The sequence below is a fragment of the Oncorhynchus mykiss genome, chromosome 28 (genome assembly GCF_057628025.1).
Source record: "Oncorhynchus mykiss isolate SJ-2025 chromosome 28, ASM5762802v1, whole genome shotgun sequence".
Lineage (NCBI taxonomy): Eukaryota > Metazoa > Chordata > Actinopteri > Salmoniformes > Salmonidae > Oncorhynchus > Oncorhynchus mykiss.
In genome coordinates, this window is record NC_143049.1 from 958788 (window position 1) to 983261 (window position 24474).

A 24474-nucleotide genomic window follows, 5' to 3' on the forward strand; every position below is an offset into this window, starting at 1 on the left:
AGTAAAATGTGTAGAGTAAAGATATTACGTTTAATTTACACCAATGACAATACCCACCAGAGGGCTAAATAGTCTTGAAAAATTTTGGAAGCAAACAGGACTTAAAGGTCAACTGCCCCTTAGAACCACACTTCTCTGGGTTTAAATGGCTTATGTGGCATAGATATGAGTTAGAAACATTAATTACTGTGTCAAAATTGACTACAAAGTGTAAATCGGATAATTTTGGTTATAAAGGCAGTCTTGTCCAAAACTGAGTTTTGTAAGTTAGTTTGTTACGACTTGGGTATGGTTGGGTGTGGATTACTTACTTATCATGTGGACATTTGCTGTCAAGTCAAAGTGCAACGCACGCACATTTAGCTCGGCAAATAGGAGTTAAAATGGGCTTCCATAAAGTTGGTCCCAACTTCCAATGCATTTCAACAATATGATAGATTTGATCCGACACGGTCACTTCTGCTGTTAGCAAGCCAGGCCAGCTATGATACCACATATTAAAAGGGGAATGATACTATATCTAGCTAAATACAGTGCCTTATGAAAGGATTCACACAACTTGACATTTTCCATATTATGTTATGCTACTGCCTGATTGATTCAATTTAGATTTTGGGTCACTGGCCTACACAAAATACCCCATGATGTCAAAGTGGAAAATGTTTTAATTTTTTTACAAATTAATTAAACATCTTCATCCTACCCCCTCCTTTTTCGAACATTCTGTTAAAAATCGCGCAACTTTTCAGCGTCCTGCTACTCATGCCAGGAATATAGTATATGCATATGATTAGTATGTGTGGATAGAAAACACTCTGAAGTTTCTAAAACTGGTTAAATCACGGCTGTGACTATAACAGATCGTGTGTTTCATCGAAAAGCGCAAGAAAAACTGCTCACTGAAAGCTAAAAATAATATCCATGCAATTCCTACAGATTCCACACGATGTCGCCATTGTCGTCATTATCCGGGGAGTTTTTTGTTGGTAAATCCAACTAACTGGATTCCATTTCTTCTGGTCTCCGCCAGGATGTTTTGAAGTGCACATTTTCAGCCATAGACGAGGAGCTATTGAATACACATCGCCCTGTAATCATTTTGATAGATTATAAACGTTTACTAATACCTAAAGTTGGATTACAAAAGTATTTCGAAGTGTTTTGTGAAAGTTTATCGTCGACTTTTTTAATTTAAAAAAATGACGCTGCGTTTTAAAACGATGTTTTTTTCTGATTTACACAGCTTCCATAGTTGGCTATTTTGGGTATATATGGACCGATTTAATTGAAAAAAAGACCCAATAGTGATGTTTATGGGGCATATAGGAGTGCCAAGAAAGAAGCTCGTCAAAGGTGATGAATGTTTTATATTTTATTTCTGCGTTTTGTGTAGCGCCGGGGTGTTGCATGCTATCAGATAATAGCTTCTCATGCTTTCGCCGAAAAGCATTTTAAAAATCTGACTTGTTGGCTAGATTCACAACGAGTGTAGCTTTAATTCAATACCCTGCATGTGTATTTTGATGAACGTTTGCGTTTTAACGAGTACATTTAGCATTTAGCGTAGCGCATTTGCATTTCCAGGTGCCTACTTGAGACATCTGCGTCTCAAGTAGGAGCAAGAAGTTAAAGCTGAAAGAAGTCAGTAAGTATTCAAACCCTTTGTTATGGCAAGCCTAAGTACAGGATAAAAAATGTCCTTAACAAGTCACATAGGTTGCATGGACTTCTGTGCAATAATGGTGTTTAACATGATTTTTGAAGGAGTATCTCATCTTTGTACCCCATTCATAAAGTTATCTATCTTAGTCGAGCAATGAATTTAGAACACAGATTCAACCACAAAGACCAGGGAGGTTTTCCAATGTCTCACAAAGAAGAGCACATATTGGTAGATTAGTAAAAAAAAAGCAGACATTGAATATCCCTTTGAGCATGGTGAAGTTATTAATTACACTTTGGATTGTGCATTAATACACCCAGTCACTGACACTCCCTGACCTTAGAGATCCTTTTAATTCTCTATTTGGTTAGGTCAGGGTGTGACTAGGGTGGGAAATCTATGTTTTCTATTTCTTTGTTGGCCTGGTATGGTTCCCAATCAGAGGCTGCTGTCTATCGTTGTCTCTGATTGGGGATCATATTTAGGCAACCTGTTGTTTGTGGGATCTTGTTTTTGTGTTGTGCCTGTGAGCACACCATTACTTCACGTTTTGTTTGTTTCTGTATTGTTTTGGTGAGTTTCAATATTTAAACATGTGGAACTCTACGTACGCTGGCCTTGGTCCATTTATTCTTCCAGCGATTGTGGCAGTCACTACAAAGATACAGGCATCCTTCCTAACTCAGTTGCTGGAGAGGAAGGAAACCGCATATGGATTTCACCATGAGGCCAATGGTGACTTTAAAACAGCTACAAAGTTTAATGGCTGTGATAGAAAACTGAGGATGGATCGACAACATTGTAGTTACTCCACAATACTAGCTAATTGACAGAGGGAAAATAAATCTGTACATAATTACCTTCTTTGGGACTGGGGGCAGTATTGAATAGCTTGGATAATAAGGTGCCCAGAGTAAACTGCCTGTTACTCAGGCCCAAAAGCTAGAATATGCATATTATTAGTAGGTTTTGATAGAAAACACCCTGAAGTTTCTAAAACTATTTGAATGATGTCTGTGAGTATAACAGACCTCATATGGCAGCCAACCAGGACGTGGGAAATTTGAGGTTGTAGTTTGCCTATCAAATATAGGTGAGGTTGTAGTCATTGCCTATCAAATATACAGTGTCTATGGGGTCATATTGCACTTCCTAAGGCTTCCACTAGATGTCAACAGTCTTTAGAACCTTGTTTGAGGCTTCTACTGTGAAGGGAGAGAGAATGAGAGCTGTTTCAACCAGGTGTCTGGCAGAGTGCCATGAGCTCAGTCTCGCGCGTGCCTGTGAGAGTTAGCTAGGTTCAATTGCATTTCTAAAGACAAAGGAATTGTCCGGTTGAAACATTATTGAAGATTTATGATAAAAACATCCTAAAGATTGATTATATACATCGTTTGACATGTTTCTACGAACTGTAATATAACTTTTCATCTGAACTTTCGCCTGGACTTGCCCGCGCCTCGTGAGTTTGGATTTGTGAACTAAACTCACAAACAAAAAGGAGGTTTTGGACATAAATGGTGGACTTTACCAAACAAAACAAACATTTATTGTGGAACTGGGATTCCTGGGAGTGCATACTGATGAAGATCAAAGGAAAGTGAATATTTATATTGCTATTTTTGACTTTTGTGACACCTCACTTTCTTTGGCTAGGTATGTTTCTCTGTGGCTAGGTGCTGAACTGACATAATCGCAAGGTGTGCTTTCGCCGTAAAGCCTTTTTGAAATCTGACACAGCGGTTCCATTAAGGAGAAGTTTATCTATATTTCCATGCATAACACTTGTATCTTTTATCAATGTTTATTTTGAGTATTTCTGTAATTTGATGTGGCTCTCTGCACTTTCACCGAATGTTTGTTTGAGACAATGCATTTCTGAACATAAAACACCAATTTCAAATGAGGTTTATGGACATAAAGGTTAACTATATCGAACAAAACACACATTTATTGTGAAACATGAAGTCATGTGAGTGCCATCTGATGAAGATCATCAAAGGTTAGTAATTAATTTAACCGCTGTCTGGGTCTGGGTTGGCGCCCCCCCCCCCCCCCCCCCCTTGGGTTGTGCCGTGGCGGAGGTCTTTGTGGGCTATACTCAGCCTTGTCTCAGGATGGTAAGTTGGTGGTTGAAGATATCCCTCTAGTGGTGTGGGGGCTGTGCTTTGGCAAAGTGGATGGGGTTATATCCTTCCTGTTTGGCCCTGTCCGGGGGTGTCCTCGGATGGGGCCACAGTCTCCCCTGACCCCTCCTGTCTCAGCCTCCAGTATTTATGCTGCAGTAGTTTATGTGTCGGGGGGGCTAGGGTCAGTTTGTTATATCTGGAGTACTTCTCCTGTCCTATTCGGTGTCCTGTGTGAATCTAAGTGTGCGTTCTCTAATTCTCTCCTTCTCTCTTTCTCTCTCTCGGAGGACCTGAGCCCTAGGACCATGTCCCAGGACTACCTGACATGATGACTCCTTGCTGTCCCCAATCCACCTGGCCGTGCTGCTGCTCCAGTTTCAACTGACCTGAGCCCTAGGACCATGCCCCAGGACTACCTGACATGATGACTCCTTGCTGTCCCCAGTCCACCTGACCGTGCTGCTGCTCCAGTTTCAACTGTTCTGCCTTATTATTATTCGACCATGCTGGTCATTTATGAACATTTGAACATCTTGGCCATGTCATGTTATAATCTCCACCCGGCACAGCCAGAAGAGTGGCCACCCCACATAGCCTGGTTCCTCTCTAGGTTTCTTCCTAGGTTTTGGCCTTTCTAGGTAGTTTTTCCTAGCCACCGTCCTTCTACACCTGCATTGCTTGCTGTTTGGGTTTTAGGCTGGGTTTCTGTACAGCACTTTGAGATATCAGCTGATGTACGAAGGGCTATATAAATAAATTTGATTTGATTTGCGTTCTGAGCCCTCTCCCTGTTCACCCATGACTGCATGGCCATGCACGCCTCCAACTCAATCATCAAGTTTGCGGACGACACTACAGTGGTAGGCTTGATTACCAACAACGACGAGACGGCCTACAGGGAGGAAATGAGGGCCCTCGGAGTGTGGTGTCAGGAAAATAACCTCACACTCAACGTCAACAAAACAAAGGAGATGATTGTAAACTTCAGGAAACAGCAGAGAGAGCACCCCCCTATCCACATCGACGGGACAGTAGTGGAGAGGGTAGTAAGTTTTAAGTTCCTCGGCGTACACATAACGGACAAACTGAATTGGTCCACCCACACAGACAGTTTGTGAAGAAGGCACAGCAGCGCCTCTTTAACCTCAGGAGGCTAAAGAAATTTGGCTTGTCACCAAAAGCACTCACAAACTTCTACAGATGCACAATCGAGAGCATCCTGTCGGGCTGTATCACCGCCTGGTATGGCAACTGCTCCGCCCACAACCGTAAGGCTCTCCAGAGGGTAGTGAGGTCTGCACAACGCATCACCGGGTGCAAACTACCTGCCCTCCAGGACACCTACACCACCCGATGTCACAGGAAGGCCATAAAGATCATCAAGGACAACAACCACCCGAGCCACTGCCTGTTCACCCCGCTATCATCCAGAAGGCAAGGTCAGTACAGGTGCATCAAAGCTGGGACCGAGAGACTGAAAAACAGCTTCTATCTCAAGGCCATCAGACTGGCTGCTGCCAACACACTGACTCAACTCCAGCCACTTTAATAATGGGAATTGATGGGAAATGTAAAATATATCACTAGCCACTTTAAACAATACTACCTAATATAATGTTTACATACCCTACATTATTAATCTCATATGTATATGTATATACTGTACTCTATATCATCTACTGCATCTTTATGTAATACATGTATCACTAGCCACTTTAACTATGCCACTTTGTTTACATACTCATCTCATATGTATATACTGCACTCAATACCATCTACTGTATCTTGCCTATGCCGCTCTGTACCATCACTCATTCATATATCTTTATGTACATATTCTGTATCCCCTTACACTTGTGTCTATGAGGTAGTAGTTTTGGAATTGTTAGCTAAATTACTTGTTGGTTATTACTGCATTGTCGGAACTAGAAGCACAAGCATTTCGCTACACTCGCATTAACATCTACTAACCATGTGTATGTGACAAATAACATTTTATTTTATTTGATTTTGATATCTGAAACTGTAGCTAGATTCTTACCCGTATACATGGATGAAAGCTTCATGGCAGACTATAACCCCTTTTATTAAATAAAATGCCCTGTGTCGTTTCCGTTTAGTTTGCACAGCTTGTTTGGCCCGTTGTGTTCCCAATGATTTCAAAACTCGGTCAACTTCTTCCGTGACAACACTGTTGACTGACATTTCTTCCACATCACTGTCATCGGAAGACTCTACAATGTCTTCTTCAATGAAAGTGTTTTTACCTAAATCAGGGATTTCCTCATCATCTGATTCATTTTCGGAGCCAGAGAGAGCCAACATGGCACGATCGTCCTCCAGAAAGTAAACCTTCACAACCTCTTCCCACTGACCTTTGCCGATAGCGCCTGATGAATTCAGGACAGCAATGTTATTGAGAGCAGTAACAACATATTTGCAATTCTCCATGGCTAACGTTATATCTTCTGAAAAACTGCAGTAGAAAGGACTTTCTACGTATAACGAGCAGCTCATTTTATAGACACAAGATGCTACACCGCAGATCAATCTGAAACGTATCTCTCGGCATGTCCAGCCCACTCATTATCTCAGCCAATCATGGCTATCGGGAAGGTTTCTGACTTTTTCTTTGGCTAAACCAACTAGGCTTGTAATTTAACAACTTTATTTGTATTTGCAGTTGGCATAACAGTTTGTTATTAAGGCACATGAAAGTTCACATGTTCGATAAGGTATTTCTGCCAAAAAACTTGCAACATACCCCTAATTTCCTGAATCGGGTCACATTATTACTCCTGAACTTAATTAGGCTTGCCATAACAAAGGGGTTGAATACTTATGAAAAGGTGAACAAACTTTTGAATGGTAGTGTAAGTGAATTTATCCCAATACTTTTGGTCCCCTAAAATGTCAGCTTTAAAAAAAAAAGACGTCAGCTTTAAAAAAATATATATATTTAAAAGGAAATTCTACAAAGAAAATTCCACACTGACATTATGAGGTATTCTCTGTAGATCGGTGACACATCTTAATTTAATCAATTTTAAATTCAGGCTGTAACACAACAAAATGTGTAAAGGTCAAGGGGTGTGAAAACATTAACAATGTAGAGTTGTCTGTGGAAAAATGTTCATCTGCTCCTGTATGCGGATGATACTGTTGTGTATTCTATTGCCCCCACTGTGTACCAGGCACTCTGACCTACAGAGTTGTCTTACAAAAAACACTTATTGACCTTAAATAATTATTGAATGCGGGAAAAACAAAGTACATGTCGTTTTCTAGAGCGCACAACAATGACTCTAAATATTTAAACATCTGTACCATGGATTGTGCCCACATTGATTGTGTCCCTGCTTGGGCATTAAGTTGTCTTTTAAAAAACATATAAATAAGTTAACTAAGAAGCTGTCCTATACTATGGTGACATCATCTTCATGAAAGCAGTTGGCACTTTATTTATCCTGTTAGATGCGGTTTACCAAAGCACACTTCTTTCAGGGGTGACAGGTTTTCTCTATCAACAAGTAGGCTGGGCCTCTGACGACGCATAGGCTGATTCTGTTTTGCAAAAATTCCAGCATTACCTAACTCACTAGCCTATAGAAATGTGAGATACCATACCTGGTCCCAGTCTTGAAATTCCTTCTGAAATTCCTTCTTAAACCAAATTTAAGTAAAACAGATTTTAGTTTCTTTGCTCCTCATTTATGGAACAATCTTCAGAATATTCCATAATTGGATGCATTGGTGTCTTTCGGGCAATTCAGATTGTTGGTTGAGGACCTCTTCACTGAGGAATGTGGTTGTTTCTTATGATTTTGTTCAGTATTTTCTTTGTATATTTCCTATGCTGCCTACAGTGCCTTGCGAAAGTATTCGGCCCCCTTGAACTTTGCGACCTTTTGCCACATTTCAGGTTTCAAACATAAACATATAAAACTGTATTTTTTTGTGAAGAATCAACAACAAGTGGGACACAATCATGAAGTGGAACGACATTTATTGGATATTTCAAACTTTTTTAACAAATCAAAATCTGAAAAATTGGGCGTGCAAAATTATTCAGCCCCCTTAAGTTAATACTTTGTAGCGCCACCTTTTGCTGCGATTACAGCTGTAAGTCGCTTGGGGTATGTCTCTATCAGTTTTGCACATCGAGAGACTGAAATGTTTTCCCATTCCTCCTTGCAAAACAGCTCGAGCTCAGTGAGGTTGGATGGAGAGCATTTGTGAACAGCAGTTTTCAGTTCTTTCCACAGATTCTCGATTGGATTCAGGTCTGGACTTTGACTTGGCCATTCTAACACCTGGATATGTTTATTTTTGAACCATTCCATTGTAGATTTTGCTTTATGTTTTGGATCATTGTCTTGTTGGAAGACAAATCTCCGTCCCAGTCTCAGGTCTTTTGCAGACTGCATCAGGTTTTCTTCCAGAATGGTCCTGTATTTGGCTCCACCCATCTTCCCATCAATTTTAACCATCTTCCCTGTCCCTGCTGAAGAAAAGCAGGCCCAAACCATGATGCTGCCACCACCATGTTTGACAGTGGGGATGGTGTGGTCAGCTGTGTTGCTTTTACGCCAAACATAACGTTTTGCATTGTTGCCAAAAAGTTCATTTTTGGTTTCATCTGACCAGAGCACCTTCTTCCACATGTTTGGTGTGTCTCCCAGGTGGCTTGTGGCAAACTTTAAACAACACTTTTTATGGATATCTTTAAGAAATGGCTTTCTTCTTGCCACTCTTCCATAAAGGCCAGATTTGTGCAATATACGACTGATTGCTGTCCTATGGACAGAGTCTCCCACCTCAGCTGTAGATCTCTGCAGTTCATCCAGAGTGATCATGGGCCTCTTGGCTGCATCTCTGATCAGTCTTCTCCTTGTATGAGCTGAAAGTTTAGAGGGACGGCCAGGTCTTGGTAGATTTGCAGTGGTCTGATACTCCTTCCATTTCAATATTATCGCTTGCACAGTGCTCCTTGGGATGTTTAAAGCTTGGGAAATCTTTTTGTGTCCAAATCCGGCTTTAAACTTCTTCACAACAGTATCTCGGACCTGCCTGGTGTGTTCCTTGTTCTTCATGATGCTCTCTGCACTTTTGACGGACCTCTGAGACTATCACAGTGCAGGTGCATTTATACGGAGACTTGATTACACACAGGTGGATTGTATTTATCATCATTAGTCATTTAGGTCAACATTGGATCATTCAGAGATCCTCACTGAACTTCTGGAGAGAGTTTGCTGCACTGAAAGTAAAGGGGCTGAATAATTTTGCACACCCAATTTTTCAGTTTTTGATTTGTTAAAAAAGTTTGAAATATCCAATAAATGCCGTTCCACTTCATGATTGTGTCCCACTTGATGTTGATTCTTCACAAAAAAATATGTTTGAAGCCTGAAATGTGGCAAAAGGTTGCAAAGTTCAAGGGGGCCGAATACTTTCGCAAGGCACTGTAGATTGCCTATGTGTTCGTCATTCAGAGTTCCCTTTTAAAAGAGACCTTGGTCTCAATGGGACTCCACCCTGCCTAAAAAAAAGTTTAAATTCAAAAATACTGTAAATAGGATTTGGGTGCATCATATTTTTGAATATACTGAAACTCAATTCATGGTGATCTCATGGTGGTTCTGATGCAGAAAACATTTAATTATCCACAATTTCACAAATTTAGCAGAACCAGAGCTGCAGGTCAGCTGACTTTAAGGGGAATTTTACATTGGTGTGACTTGCAATATTGTTGTCATTCATCCCTGATTTTCAGGCTAATTTATGCACAGAATGCAGCTGTTATTTGAAATGTAATGCTTCCCTGAATATATGACATGAGCTAGGCTTCCATCTAATTGGCAACAGATTTCCCACCTGAGGTGTCTCTATCAGACTGAATTGTTGCGGATAAAATGATGTATGACAGTGCACATAAAGTGTTTCTGGGCTTTATCCTCTCTTGGGTAGGGGGCAGTATTTTGACTTCCGGATGAAAAGCGTGCCCAAAGTAAACTGCCTGTTACTCAGGCCCAGAAGCTAGGGTATGCATGTTTGTTTTACCTTTATTTAGGCAAGTCAGTGAAGAACAAATTCTTATTTTCAATGACAGCCTAGGAACAGTGGGTTAACCTCTTGCGCTTAGCCATGCCGGATCCGGTAGCGTAATGATAGCCTCAAGCTCAATACCATAACGCAACGTTAACTATTCATGAAAATCGCAAATTAAATGAAATTAATATACTAACTCTCAAGCTTAGCCTTTTGTTAACAACACTGTCATCTCAGATTTTCAAAAATATGCTTCTCAAGCATAGCAAACTAGCATTTGTGTAACAGTACTGATAACTAGCGTAACATTTAGCATTAGCATCAGCAGGAAACATTTTCACAAAAACCAGCAAAAACATTCAAATAAATATTTTACCTTTGAAGAACTTCGGATGTTTTCAATGAGGAGACTCTCAGTTAGATAGCAATGTTCAGTTTTTCCTGAAAGATTTTTTGTGCAGGAGAAATCGGTCCGTTTGGGGCGTCACGTTTGGCTACCAAAAAAAAACGAAAATTCAGTTATCCAAACGCCGAACTTTTTTCCAAATTAACTCCATAATATCGACTGAAACATGGCAAACGTTGTTTAGAACCAATCCTCAAGGTGTTTTTCACACATATCTCTTCAATGATGCACACTTCCAGGAACGATACTTCGCTGTCTGTATCGCATGGTAAAATTTTTGCCGCTGAGAGTTACGCACCAACGTAGACAAAGGACACCGGACGGGCCCCTGGCAAATGTAGTCTCTTATGGCCAATCTTCCAATGATATGCCTACAAATACATCACAATGCTGCAGACATCTTGGAGGAACGGCAGAGCGCATAAGCTCGTTCACAGCATATTCACAGCCATATAAGGAGACAACGGGAAACAGAGCCTCAAAAATCCTGCTCATTTCCTGGTTGAAGTTGCATCTTGGTTTCGCCTGTAAGATCAGTTCTGGGGCACTCAAAGATAATATCTTTGCAGCTTTGAAAACGTCAGAGTGTTTTCTTTCCAAAGCTGGCAATTCCATGCATAGTCGAGCATCTTTTTGTGACAAAATATTGCGCTTAAAACGGGCACGTTTTTTTATCCAATAATGAAATAGCGCCCCCCTAGCTTCAACTGGTTAACTGCCTGTTCAGGGGCAGAACGACAGATTTGTACCTTGTCAGCTCGGGGATTTGAACTTGCAACCCACTAGGCTACCATATCCTGCCCCTGAACAAGTCAGTTAACCCACTGTTCCCCAGAAGGCTGTCATTGTAAACATGAATTTGTTCTTAACTGACTTGCCTACACTAAAAGATAACACCATTATGAGATTGTGGCACTTTTTTGGGGGGCGTAGCACTAGTGTTGGCAAATGTGATTATTGAGGCAACCAAGCAAACAAGATATACTGTACTCTGCATCTTTTGAGCAGAAGCTAAAATATTTATCCAAGTTCAAGTGAGCCGTTTCATTGAATACATTCATATTATATAAGGAATGACAGTGTCCTGAGTAAAAATCATCTCCAGCACCAGGGGTCTACTAAGCTAACATGGAATTGTTTTAAGGTGGTCATACCATTAATCATTTAGCTTTTGAATTTTGGGCTTCCTTTAGGTATAAAAATACGTACAAAATTATTTTATAAAATATTGACTATAGCCCATAGAAACACCTTGAATAACACATTCATAAATGGAAAAAAATATTTTGAAGTGTCTGTCCTTTATCTAGGAGATATAAGAAAGCTCAGGAAATATGTGTTTTTTGGACACATATTTAACCCCTTATTTTTGTTTGCACAAAACTACCGCCATACTTCCATTCATTTATATGGGTTACATTCAGACGAGTTCCGTGACACTTGTGGATGTTGTAGAGCAAAACGGACACTCCGACCGTTCGGAAGCTACAGAAGATTTCTTGAGAAGTTCTGCCACCTTCCACCGCAGATGCAAAAGGCTCCTGCCACTAAAACTCCTCTGAGGAGGAAGGGGATTCCTCATCAGTGAATTTCAGACACATTTTTATGCATGAAAAAAGTTATCCTTTTCAGATAAAACTATACGAAATATATTCACGTCACCAAATAATTTATGAATACACACTGTTTTGCAATGAAGGTCTACAGTAGCCTCAGTAGCACTCTGTAGGGTAGCACCACAGTGTAGCAGATAGCTTCTGTCCTCCTCTGGATACATTGACTTCAATACATAACCTAGAGACTCTTGGTTCTCACCCCCTTCCATAGACTTACACCGTAAATATGACAACTTCCGGAGGACAACCTCCAATCTAGTTCTTGCAGCATGCACTGACATGTTGTTCACCCAATCGAATAATCAGATAATTAATCTAGTACTGAAAGCATAAGCTACAGCTAGCTAGCACTGCAGTCTATAAAATGTGTTGAGTAGTTGACTCAAAGAGAGAGAAAGACAATAGTTGAACAGTTTTGAACAAATTAATGTATTCCAGAATGAAGGGAGTAGAGAGAGAGAGAGAGAGCTAGCTATATTTCGTGATATGTTTTTCTCTTTCACTTACTTAGCTAGAGTCTAACGCAGCTAGCTAGTTAAGCCTACTCAAACACCCTGGTCTAACAGAGAAGGATGCTATATTAGATAGCTGGCTATGGCTATCCAACACTGGAACTCTTACAAGGTAAGCTTTTAGTTTTATAATTTTTTTGCCACCGGGGTTCGCAGGTGTAACTGCTAAACTGCTTGCTGCTGATTGTACACTGTACTGTATGATTGTAGCAGGTTTACTAACATGTTAGTTCTAGTAGCTATGTTGACTATGATGTGACAACGTTATAGGCTGTGAAAAAAGATATCTCTGAAGGATTTTAATGGAGATTTGTTTAATTATGTTACTTAGATTGACACACGAGTGAGTCAATAGACTTAAGGATTAAAATGTTGTAACTTTTGATGGCGTCATCGGGTAGAACTTTATATTTGTTTCTACAAAACGTAGAAATGTGCCATTTTCACAAATGTTGACACTGGTGTTGTGCTGGAGATAATGAAAATGAGGTTGAAAAATTATGGAGTTGCCCTTTAAGCCTAACGTAAGAAACTGCTGTTTCTGAACACAAGATGGTGTCCTTGTGGTTCAGTGGTGGTACCTACTTTAGGATCATGACCGTCCGTTCATGAAGATGTTGAGGAACCTCTTAGAGAAGTGCAGGTTCGCCTCTGGGGTGTAGTCCTCTGACAGACAGGCGGTGGCTTCTCTCCTCACCATTCCCACTCTCACTCTCTCCTTCTCGTCCTCTTTCTCTTCTTCCTCTTCCTCCTCATACTCCTCTACTATGGCCGACTCATACGGAGACGAGATGCAGTTGTTGTAGACGGTCGCAGAGTCGCTGTCGTCGCTGTCACATTGGTAACACTGCCGCAGACTCACGCATGCTCGTCCACGACAAGTGTGTACTTCACAGAGTCGTAAGACAGGCCATTTGCTTCTGAGCTCATTAAATTCCTCGGGGGGGCACCACAGCCGCCACGTCCCAAATACCGCCTGCCTACCACATCCCTTACCCTCTTATCCTCAGCCTCCCCCTCTCCCCCAAATGTCTCATCCTCGGCATCTACATACTCCACCCATTCCCCTGCCCTCACCACCGCCCCTGCTCCTCCTTCCCTCAGGCTGAGGTTCAGGGTTAAGGCTGGGGGTTCCGTGGGGGGGACAATAGAGGGAGGGGTGAGGAGAGCCTCCACACAGGAGGCGTAGGAGGGAGGGGGCACATACACCTCGACCTCCTCACAAATGCAGAGGTTGGTCTGCTCGGGCAGAGGCTGGTAAGGGGGCGGGCCCTCTGTGTCAGAGCTGATTGACATGCGTCCGTGCTTTGGCTGCTGGGACAGGAATGGACGGTCCTGCTCGGAACGGTGCACAGGAGTCAGATAGATCTCCTCGGTGGGTTCTAGGCATACGTCTGTGTGATAGCGAATCTTCTCTCTGTGTGTACCCCCCTCGCCATTTCCTAAGGGGCCCAGAGGTGCGGGTGTGTAGTTTTGGGGAGGCGGGGTTGCTGGGGGCTTCTCCTGCAGTTTGGAGCGTGTCCCCGCTGTGGAACTGTGGGTGTGTCCAAAGGTGTGTTTGTGTTTGCAGGGAGCGTCAGTGGATGTGCCCCGGTCCTTGGTCTCTGTCCCACCTCCCTGCTGCAGCTTGTCCTCGTCTCTCAGACAGCTGTGCTCATGGGGAGAGGTCAGCCCACCTGGGGGAGAGACACAGACCCAAGCATATGCAGACACACAGACATTCAAACAAGATACAGGCATACAGACATGCAGGTGCACAGACAGAGACAAGCAAACATGCAGACATACATACACAGACACATGTGCACATTAACATACAAAATACACAAACACACACAAGAGCACATAGATAAAAACCCAGATGGAAACATATGCAGCAGTTCACATACAGTACACATAGACAACACACACATAACATACAGATCAACATGCAAAGACAAACACACACAAATTCTGAAATGTCTAGTTGGTTAGGTAACACTGGGATCCATGCTAATTCCCCATTACTCATCATATTCAGTGGGCAGCAAATAGAATGTGATTGACCTAGTATGTCATAATCCACTGTCAAAAACAATTAGAGCCTTGCAGGGATACTAGCTATTCACCATGCTGTCACTGCTATCAGAGGACACTAATACACACTTTGAGAGCAAAGTATTTAAAGCTTTTTATGAATTAATTTATAATTACAACTATTACTAATGACTTGGGGTGGGAAGCAATGAACACAACATATATTGTCATTATAAGGAGACAAATGCATCCCAGAGTGTATGTAGTTGGCCAATATAGATTATTTTACCAGGAAGTGCCATTGGAATGGAGAAATATATTTTCAAGAGATATCTGATCAAGAAAACTGCAATATAAAGAACAAAACCATATTGGGACTAGTGGACCTAAAGCAGATACGGTTATATATTAGAGAGACAGATGTAACTTCAAAAGAGTGGTTTGTGTGTACTAGCCCTATGTGTTCCAAGAATAAAGAATAACCAATTTTTTATTTAATTCTGTTATCCTTTCTTTCCATAGACATTTAGTGACAGCTAGGCTAATAGAGGCTTAAAAGTTGTGCAGCATCGTTCATCTTTTTAACATCTGAATCTGCGGTGCTAGTCTGTAACTCAACACACTCTGCTAGTTTTAAATATAGTTCATAGAGGCCATTTTATGAATGACCTGTAGTAGCCCTGGGCTGCTAGCCACAGCAGACTGTTCAATATGGCTAGCCTAGGCTACACTGGCATTGTCACTGACGCTAATGAGCCACTGAAAGTCATCACAAAAATTTTGGGACAATGTTACAATGGGCACAATCTCTTTCTCTCTCACTCACTCTCTTTCATACACACAAAGCTTTTATTATGTTGAATGACCAGGGATTATTTTGTCTGCGCTCCATGGTGTGCATTTAAAGGGACCCGTAGGTCCCTTTTCCAAGCTTGTGAAACACACCCACATTCACAGAGGGGGATTGTTTTCAGAAGCCTGGGGGCTGATACTGTAGGATGGGGGCCAACAGCTCCCCTGTCATACAGGCAGAACCCCCACTCATCTCACTTCTCTGGTTTGGGGTAGAATGTTCTGAATGTCTATGTCTCTGTCTCTGACTTTGTCTCTTTCTCAATTCAATTCAAAGGGTTTTATTGCCATGGAAAACATGTTTGTCACACCCTGATCAGTTTCACCTTTCCTCGTTATTGTCTCCACCCGCTCCAGGTGTCGCTTGTTTTCCCCAGTGTATTTATCCCTGTCTCTCTGTGCCAGTTCGTCTTGTATGTTTCCATGTCGACCAGCGTTTTCCCAGTTCTCCTGCCGTTTGCATTCTTCTTTTTCTAGTCCTCCTGGTTTTGACCCTTGCCTATTTCTGGACTTTGTGCCTGCCTGACCATTTTGTCTGCCTTGACCATGAGCCTGTCTGCCACTCTGTTCCTCCTGGACTCTGATCTGGTTTTTAATAAACATTGTAAGACTCCAACCATCTGCCTCCTGTGTCTGCATTTGGGTCTCACCTTGTGCCTTGATAATGTTTACATTGCCAAAGCCAGTGAAATAGATTGACAAAAATAAACATTACTCACAGAAGTTCCAAAGGAATAGACATTTCAAATGTCACATTATGGCTATATATTGAAAGATTATTGGAATCTGTGTGTAGCCGGACATGTAGGATGCCTGGCAATAGTGAAGGTGAACAGGTGTGGGCATGGGTCAGGTGATTGAGAGGAATGGAGGAGACTGCGTGTAACAACGGGAAGCAAGTCAAGGGAGGGAATAAATAAATAAATGAAAACAATACAAAAATGAACAACGCACAGACATGAAACAGAAACAATGACGCCTGGGTAAGGAACCAAAGGGAGTGAGATATACACTGCTCAAAAAATAAAGGGAACACTTAAACAACACAATGTAACTCCAAGTCAATCACACTGTCACACTGTGAAATCAAACTGTCCACTTAGGAAGCAACACTGATTGACAATACATTTCACATGCTGTTGTGCAAATGGAATAGACAACAGGTGGAAATTATAGGCATTTAGCAAGACACCCCCAATAAAGGAGTGGTTCTGCAGGTGGGGACCACAGACCACTTCTCAGTTCCTATGCTTCCTGGCTGATGTTTTGGTCTCTTTTGAATGCTGGCGGTGCTTTCACTCTAGTGGTAGCATGAGATGGAGTCTACAACCCACACAAGTTGCTCAGCTGTGCAGCTCATCCAGGATGGCACATCAATGCGAGCTGTGGCAAGAAGGTTTGCTGTGTCTGTCAGCGTAGTGTCCAGAGCATGGAGGCGCTACCAGGAGACAGGCCAGTACATTAGGAGACGTGGAGGAGGCCGTAGGAGGGCAACAACCCAGCAGCAGGACCGCTACCTCCGCATTTGTGCAAGGAGGAGCAGGAGGAGCACTGCCAGAGCCCTGCAAAATGACCTCCAGCAGGCCACAAATGTGCATGTGTCTGCTCAAATGGTCAGAAACAGACTCCATGAGGGTGGTATGAGGGCCCAACGTCCACAGGTGGGGGTTGTGCTTACAGCCCAACACCGTGCAGGACGTTTGGCATTTGCCAGAGAACACCAAGATTGGCAAATTCGCCACTGGCGCCCTGTGCTCTTCACAGATGAAAGCAGGTTCACACTGAGCACATGTGACAGACGTGACAGTCTGGAGACGCCGTGGAGAACATTCTGCTGCCTGCACCATCCTCCAGCATGACCGGTTTGGCGGTGGGTCAGTCATGGTGTGGGGTGGCATGTCTTTGGGGGGCCGCACAGCCCTCCAGAGGTAGCCTGACTGCCATTAGGTACCGAGATGAGATCCTCAGACCCCTTGTGAGACCATATGCTGGTGCGGTTGGCCCTGGGTTCCTCCTAATGTAAGACAATGCTAGACCTCATGTGGCTGGAGTGTGTCAGCAGTTCCTGCAAGAGGAAGGCATTGATGCTATGGACTGGCCCGCCCGTTCCCCAGACCTGAATCCAATTGAGCACATCTGGGACATCATGTCTCGCTCCATCCACCAACGTTGCACCACAGACTGTCCAGGAGTTGGCAGATGCTTTAGTCCAGGTCTGGGAGGAGATCCCTAAGGAGACCATCCGCCACCTCATCAGGAGCATGCCCAGGCGTTGTAGGGCACTCATACAGGCACGTGGAGGCCACACACACTACTGAGCCTCATTTGGACTTGTTTTAAGGACATTACATCAAAGTTGGATCAGCCTGTAGTGTGGTTTTCCAATTTAATTTTGAGTGTAACTCCAAATCAAGACCTCCATGGGTTGATAAATTTGATTTCCATTGATCATTTTTGTGTGATTTTGTTGTCGGCACATTCAACTATGTAAAGAAAAAAGTATTTAATAAGAATATTTCATTCATTCAGATCTAGGATGTGTTATTTTAGTGTTCCCTTTATTTTTTTGAGCAGTATATATATATATATATATATATATATATATATATATATATATATATATATATATATATATATATATATATATATATATATATATATATATATATATATATAGTAGGTAATCAAGGAGGTGTTGGAGTCCTGGTGAGTGTCATAATACGCGTAACGATGGTGACCGGTGTGCGTCATAACGAGCAGTCTGGTGACCTAGAGGCCAGAGAGGGAGCACAGGTGAGAGTACCCCCTCCCCGACATGCGGCTCGAGCCGCAGGACGCCGACCAAGATGATGATCAGGAGCAGACCGTCACCTATGCTAAGGTGCGGGAACCTGTCGATCCAGCTGAGGTGCAGGAGCATGGGGGCCTAGAGTGCCGGAGAGAGAGCACACGTGACAAACCCCCCCCCCCCCCCCCGTGCGTTTGGCTTCCCAGGGATCAGGAGCAGACCGGTTGCCTCCGCTAAGGCACAGAAACCTGACAAACCGGCTGAGGTGTGAGAGCCTGATGAGACCTCCCAGGTTCAGGCACCTGTTCACCTAGCTGAAGCATGGGAGCATATCGAACCCTGCTGAGGCATTGGAGCCTATCAAACCCAGCTGAGGCATGGAAGCCTATGGAAACCTGTCGAGCCAGCTTAGGCAGGGGAACCCATCGAACCCGCAGAGGCATGGGAATCTGACAAACCGACTAAGGCCTCCCAGGTAGCTCTGGTTCTGACACCCAGACCAAACATCACCTCCAAAACAAAAATAAAAAAAACACTCCCTTCCAGTGCGTCCTGGGATATTAGCTGGTCCTGGCCCCGTGGACCCCGAGCCTGACCAAAACCCCTGCAGGGGAACGAGTGGTTCTGGCACAGAGGAATTTTTTTTTTTTTTTTTTTTTTTTTTTTTAATTTTTACCCCTTTTTCTCCCCAATTTCGTAGTATCCAATTGTTGTAGTAGCTACTATCTTGTCTCATCGCTACAACTCCCGTACGGGCTCGGGAGAGACGAAGGTTGAAAGTCATGCGTCCTCCGATACACAACCAACCAAGCCGCTGCTTCTTTAACACAGCGCAGATCCAACCCGGAAGCCAGCCGCACCAATGCGCCGGAGGAAACACCGTGCACCTGGCCACCTTGGTTAGCGTACACTGCGCCCAGCCCGCCACAGGAGTCGCTGGTGCGCGATGAGACAAGGACACCCCTACCGACCAAGCCCTCCCTAACCCGGGCGACGCTAGGCCAATTGTGCGTCGCCCCACGGACCTCCCGGTCGCGGCCGGTTACGACAGAGCCTGGGCGCGAACCCAGGGACTCTGATGGCACAGCTGGCGCTGCAGTACAGCACCCTTAACCACTGCGCCACCCGGGAGGCCGCACAGAGGAAATTTTGAATGCTGCCCACATGATGCTCCAGCAGAAATAAAACAAATATTTAAAACTCCTTGCACACAGAATACCCAGCTGGTGATTAATGAGTGGATTGCCACCGCAGTGAGGCTCCCATGTTCCTCCCTGGTGATCGTGTCTGGCTCTGCACCAAGGAACCTCCTGCTCCGCCTGTCTTGCTGGAAGCTGAGCCCCCAGTTTGTGGGGCCCTTCAAGGTCCTCTGGAGGGTCAACAAAGTAACATATCTGTTACAACTCCCCAATAACTACTGGATCTCACCTTCTTCTCATGTTTCCCTCCTAGGTCCCTATTGGACTCCCAACATCCTGGGGGTCGGCTTCAGTACCTGGTGGACTGGGAGGGGCACGGTCCAGAGGAGCACTGTTGTGTCCCGGTGGCCGACATCTTGGACCCCAACATCTTCCGGGATTTCCATCTCCTCGCCCTCAGGGCCGTACTCCTGGCCGGCGTCGTCCTGCAGCTGGAGCCGCGAGTCAGGATGGGTGGGTACTGTCACACGTACTCCCGCTCCCCATCTGAGGCGCTCAAAATGGCCGGTCTACTAACTACTGGTCCGGGCACCATCATTATGTGCACCTGGTCCTCATCACCTTGATTACTCTCCCTTTATTTAGCCCTCAGTAGCCTCAGTCATCAGGCAGTATTGGTGGTGTTCATATTCAGTACGCTTCTCCTGTTTTATCTAACTTGTTCATGTTTATTAAACTCACCTTCTGCACCTGCTTCCTGACTCCAAGCATATACGCTAAATCAATAACGAAATCTAAAAATACTCTGGATACATTCAGTAACATAATAAGAATATAAATTTACATTTTGGAGTAGGTGCAAGATACAAAATTTACAGTTTGAGTTGGAGGTCTAACTGTGGTCTACAAGTGGTCACACACCTCCAAACCGTGCACAGTTCCTAAGTAATTTAAATGCACTTTTATAACAAAGAAATATACTTTTTTTTGCTCTCCTAGCTTTACCATTGAGGATCTGAAGCAAGTACACTTGTATTGTTTTTTGTTTGGAACACAGTCCCGCATTCCCACTATCATACATTCCAAAAACGTTCCTTTGTAAATTGTAGTCTGGGTCAGGCGGGCATCATTTGACAGGTTATTATATTGCCAACAAGTTAGAAAATAAGATTTTATAATGTTAAGCTTTCAAAAGGTAAACATATTGTCATTTTGGTGCGCATATAATGGAGTCATGAGTACATTCAAGTGAAGTGCACATTTGGACTCACAGGTTTGTGATTTTATTTATTAAAATCCTCATCTTTCAGAACACATCCACTCCTCTTGCTTTACAGCATTCCCCTCACTCATACAACCACAAATGTGCAAAAGTAGCCCAATTAGCGAACATCTTTATGTGCACGCTGCTCAAGTTTTAAACGCCTGTCAGTCAAAACCTATACAGCGCTATGAAGCGGAGAACCTGAGCTTTGATAGCATGTTAACTGCATTCCAATTCATGCCCTTATCAATAACAAAATCTGCCATTTTCAACCGGGATACTGGATAACGGGCTGTGAGTGGAAAGGGCTTACTGTGTTATCACTGATCAAATAGCATAGCCAAATTACCTCGATTGCAGTTGAAATTACAATAAAAGTACATAGTACAAGTGGGGTGGCAGGTAGCCTAGTGGTTAGAGCATTGTTTAGTTTAGTTTATTAATTTGACCATTTTAAAAAACAAGCACACATAAAACTTAAAAGCCATACATGGACATGAATAAAATCATTGAGGATAACACATAAAAGTCTGGGACTTATTTCCATTGTGGTCCTCTTGAGACAAGATGGAACACAGTATGGCAGTGAAATAATAAAACAAAAACGTAGAAGAAGAACATCTATCTAATAATTCCAGTTACATCATAGGGGTTATTCATATGGGCACAGAAGACATCAAACATATTTTTACTTTCTTTTTAAAGCTGTCCAGAGAGGACGTTGTTTTTATTGGCAGAGGCAACTCATTCCATTATGAGGCTCCAGTATACAGGAAAGTACCTTTCCCAGCATTACTCCTAATCCTGTATAAGCACACACATCAGCAACACCTGATCTGGTGCTGTGATTGTGTGCATCCCTAACACGAGGAAAGTAATCACTTAGATATCTGGGCACAGGACCATAAATACTCCTGTAAACCAAACCTAGTCTAATCTGGGACACCCTAGCCTCAACAGGCAGCCAGTTTAGTTCCTGAAAGCAGCTCCTGCCTGCAGTGGGGCAAAAAAAAAATTTGTCAGCCACCAATTGTGCAAGTTCTTCCACTTAAAAATATGAGAGAGGCCTGTAAAATTTTCATCATAGGTAGACTTCAAATATGACAGACAAAGTGAAAGAAAAAATCCAGAAAATCACATTGTAGGATTTTTTATGAACGTATTTGCAAATTATGGTGGAAAATAAGTATTTGGTCACCTACAAACAAGCAAGATTGCTGGCTCTCACAGACCTGTAAGTTCTTATTTAAGAGGCTCCTCTGTCCTCCACTCGTTACCTGTATTAATGGCACCGGTTTGAACTTGTTATCAGTATGAAAGACACCTGTCCACAACCTCAAACAGTCACACTCCAAACTCCACTATGGCCAAGACCAAAGAGCTGTCAAAGGACAACAGAAACAAAATTGTAGATCTGCACCAGGCTAGGAAGACTGAATCTGCAATAGGTAAGCAGCTTGGTTTGAAGAAATCAACTGTGGGAGCAATTATTAGGAAATGGAAGACATACAAGACCACTGATAATCTCCCTCAATCTGGGGCTCCACGCAAGATCTCAACCTGTGGGGTCAAAATGATCACAAGAATGGTGAGCAAAAATCCCAGAACCACACGGGGGGACCTAGTGAATGAGCTGCAGAGAGCTGGGACCAAAGTAACAAAGCCTACCATCAGTAACACACTACGCTGCCAGGGACTCAAATCCTGCAGTGCCAGACGTGTCCCCCTGCTTAAGCCAGTACATGTCCAGGCCCGTCTGAAGTTTGCTAGAGAGCATTTGGATGATCCAGAAGAAGATTGGGAGAATGTCATATGGTCAGATGAAACCAAAATATAACTTTTTGGTAAAAACTCAGCTCGTTGTGTTTGGAGGACAAAGAATGCTGAGTTGCATCCAAAGAACACCATATATATTGTGAAGCATGGAGCTGGAAACATCATGCTTTGGGGCTGTTTTTCTGCAAAGGGACCAGGACGACTGATCCGTGTAAAGGAAAGAATGAATGGGGCCATGTATCGTGAGATTTTGAGTGAAAACCTCCTTCCATCAGCAAGGGCATTGAAGATGAAACGTGGCTGGGTTCAATAAAATACATAACTCAGAAGTCCATGAACTTTGCCAAAGTACTGAATGGTGATATGCCAGAATTTGGACTGGTCAAAAACATATTTCTTGATAATTCTAGGCTTTATTGTTAGGAATATCAACCATTTCAAACTATATGCTTTGATAGAATACGTCATTGCTTATCAAGTTGAGGTCCCACACCTTGTACAGGCCACTGAGTTCGTGGATGTGAATTACTACACAATTAGCAACAAGAGCCAAACTTATGTACAGGTCAAATACCATCTTGGGGATGTAATAGTATTTGTACAACAGTTCAAATGACTCATAGTGTGTTCCCCAGATATGAAAAGGGTACCGTCTTTGTTCTGTACTGTATTTTGTCTACATGATTTCTGTGCTGTGTGTAAGATTGACAATAAAACAGTGAATTCCATTTGGTCGTTATCTGTTCTTAATATGTGAAGAGATGAAAAGGTTAAGATGCTTGAAATAAGAAATTCTGACAAAGCAGTTTTGTACTTGTCCGTGTTGATCAGCTTTATAATTCTGATAATTCTAGTTTTGAGCATTAAGTTACTCAGAACCAGTAATACAATCTCAGTAACAAGTTATATTATTTTATTAAGAATATTAAGTACAAAAAAGCTTGAAACAACATAAAAAACTGCTCCAACATAAAAACTGTCTGGTTAGAATATCTATCTTGTCAGACAAAAACCAAGCACATATTGCCTTGATTTAAGATAGTTAATCTTTCTTAGATTTCACTACAAAGCTTTCTTAGTGTCCCAACAAGCTTTCTCTGCCCTTAACCTTGTTCTGAATAGCTCCAAAACAAAGGTAAATGTGGTTTGGTAAGAAGAATGCCCCTACTACTTCTGAGGGTTTAGAGCTTGAGGTTGTCACCTCATACAAGTACTTGGGAGTATGGCTAGATGGTATACTATCCTTCTCTCCGCACATATCAAAGCCGCAGGCTAAGGTTACATCTATCGTAATAGCTCAACTTTCACCCCAGCTGCCAAACTAACCCTGGTTCAGATGACCATCCTACCCATACTAGACTACAGAGACGTAATTTATAGATCGGGAGGTAAGGGTGCTATCGAGCGGCTAGATGTCCTTTATCATTCGGCCATCAGATTTGCCACCAATGCTCCTCACTGCACTCTATACTCCTCTGAAAACTGGTCATCTTTGTATACCCGTCACAGGACCCACTGGTTGATGCTTATTTATAAAACCCTCTTAGGCCTCACTCCCCCCCTATCCGAGACACCTACTGCATCTCTCATCCTCCACATGCAAGACCCATTCTGCCAGTCACATTCTGTTAACGGTCCCCGAAGCACACAAATCCCTGGGTTGCTCCTCTTTTCAGTTTGCTGCAGCTAGCGACTAGAATGAGCAGCAAAAAACACTCAAACTGGACAGTTTTAGCTCCATCTTGTTGTAAATAATAATTTGTTCTAAACTGACTTCCTCTATTGAACATGAGGGGCGACAGAAAGCTGGTTTCAGGGCGCAGCAGGTGTTTATTGCAAAGGACCACAGGAGGAGCAGGTAGCTGGGTCCAGGGGCAGGCAGAAGGTCATACAGAGGGGGTCCAAAAGGGCAACAGTACAGGCAGGGATATGGCTACTAACGTAATCCGGGAGATCATGCAGGTAGATAACAGGAAATCCAATAGGCTAAAGTACAGGCAGGGAATAGGCAAAAACTATCACACACAGGAGGAGTACATCACGGAGAAAAACAGAGCTCCGAAAGACGTGTGTCACAAAGCAAACAATACCTCACAGTGATGGGGTGCAAAGAACAGAACTAAATAGTGTGTGATAATGACATACAGGTCTGTGAACAGGTGATTAGAATACAGGTGATTGGGATCTGGAGAGTGAGCTGCGTTTAGGGGATCTAGGTGTTTGAGGGTGTGAGTTGGAAGCAGACATTACACATTAGTAATA

The 24474-nt window shown here is 42.9% G+C and overlaps 1 protein-coding gene, 1 long non-coding RNA gene and 1 pseudogene across 3 annotated transcripts in view; 1 reads left to right on the plus strand and 2 right to left on the minus strand.

The window, feature by feature from the left end:
• Positions 1-24474, plus strand: part of LOC149970650 (uncharacterized) — an 809841-nt gene that overhangs the window by 382799 nt on the left and 402568 nt on the right. The window lies entirely within an intron of this gene.
• Positions 1-24474, minus strand: part of LOC149970652 (C-Jun-amino-terminal kinase-interacting protein 1-like) — a 32871-nt gene that overhangs the window by 3333 nt on the left and 5064 nt on the right. The gene's annotated exons all lie outside the window — the stretch shown is intronic.
• On the minus strand, positions 12868-15405 carry LOC149970653 (C-Jun-amino-terminal kinase-interacting protein 1-like; annotated as a pseudogene). The gene has a single exon (XR_016492942.1). The product of XR_016492942.1 is annotated as a C-Jun-amino-terminal kinase-interacting protein 1-like (transcript).